The following is a 927-nucleotide window of genomic DNA, read 5'->3' as shown; positions in this document are numbered from 1 at the left end:
TTTTTTTTTTTTTTTTTTTTTTTTTTTTTTTGTAGATGGACAGAATGCCTTTATTTTATTTGTGTATTTTTTTAAAGTGGTGCTGAGGATTGAACCCAGTGCCTCACATATGCTAGGCAAGCCCTCTACCACTGAGGCCCTACATGCGTGCGTGTACTTTTAAGACATGAACAGAGAACTTGTGATAGGATGTTGAGAACACACAGTCTTGGGAAAGGCGGAAAGCTCTATAAATGTTTTTCTAATAAAGAAAACTATATACTTTGTTTCAAAGACAGCACTTGCACTTGGGTTCTTTATCCTGCAAGAGTGTAACAGTACACACCTTTGCCATACATAAACTAGCTGGTTCATGTGTGTTTTCTATGCTGGCAGAAAGGTAGGTGCTGGGGTAGTAACCAATTCTCGTTTCACATAACTCAGCACATTACAAGCATAAATGCTCAGTGTCTAGACTAGATCTTCCCTTACCTGTGGGGCCCGATTTTAACCTCACAATCTTGCTATGAGGTAGGCAAGAGATTTCTAAGACAAACTCAAAAAATCACTACTCTGAGCAGCCCAGTCGGTAACAGCCTTCTAGCCCTACCTGCTTAATCTTGCTAGAATAATTTTGAAGAGAAAATAATCATCCCAGCAACCATTACCTGTCTGACACTTTAACACACGTTACTTCGTTAAACCCAAACAACCTGGCACCTAATTAAGTGTCACTTCCTTTTACTGGGCTTTTGGTGATTGGCAGATGACCTTACCAGCTAAAAGAGGCACCAAACCCCTTTTGACCGGTGACGGTCTACAAAGCTCGGGTGCTGCTGCTACAATGTATTTAATCTAACAGCTCCCAAGTCCGCACGACGCTGAGCGGAGGAACAGCAGGTACCGGCACGCGGGTGGCCGTGCGCTGCGGCCGCGGCGTTCGACCTC

General features: G+C 43.5%; 1 protein-coding gene across 1 annotated transcript in view; it reads right to left on the bottom strand.

The window, feature by feature from the left end:
- Bod1 (biorientation of chromosomes in cell division 1) overlaps positions 1-927 on the bottom strand; it is a 9,566-nt gene that overhangs the window by 8,533 nt on the left and 106 nt on the right. The window lies entirely within an intron of this gene.

This window comes from Marmota marmota, unplaced genomic scaffold (assembly GCF_001458135.2).
Source record: "Marmota marmota marmota unplaced genomic scaffold, marMar, whole genome shotgun sequence".
Classification (NCBI taxonomy): domain Eukaryota; kingdom Metazoa; phylum Chordata; class Mammalia; order Rodentia; family Sciuridae; genus Marmota; species Marmota marmota.
The sequence above is the reverse complement of the archived record's forward strand: the minus strand, read 5'-3'. Positions and strand labels throughout refer to the sequence as shown.